Here is a 333-nt window from a genome sequence, read left to right on the forward strand (position 1 = left end):
TTCAAAAAGATGATATTTTCCACATGAATAACTCAATAGGAAGAATAAGCCCGATAAGATATTCCTAACTTGGCACGCGGTCGATACGATTTACGATCCTGTTAGTTTTGCAAGATTCAATAAAAGGCATTTTATTTTTTACTGCCGTATACTACTTAAAGTAAATATATTCAAAAGTCTAGATAGAAATGTTAATAAGATTTCGAAAGCGCTTGTGGTTCGTACTTCGGAGTGTCTTGGGTACTGACTGGCTAAAGTTTGGGAATCAGGACCTAGACTGACCTGTAATTAGCCACGTGAATGGTAACAAATTGTAAAGGGACAATTTACTTG

General features: G+C 35.7%; 1 protein-coding gene across 1 annotated transcript in view; it reads right to left on the reverse strand.

Moving 5' to 3' along the window:
* Nucleotides 1-333, reverse strand: part of LOC119585436 — a 6,034-nt gene that overhangs the window by 3,267 nt on the left and 2,434 nt on the right. The window lies entirely within an intron of this gene.

The sequence above is a fragment of the Penaeus monodon genome, chromosome 19, assembly GCF_015228065.2.
Source record: "Penaeus monodon isolate SGIC_2016 chromosome 19, NSTDA_Pmon_1, whole genome shotgun sequence".
NCBI classification, from domain to species: Eukaryota; Metazoa; Arthropoda; class Malacostraca; order Decapoda; family Penaeidae; genus Penaeus; species Penaeus monodon.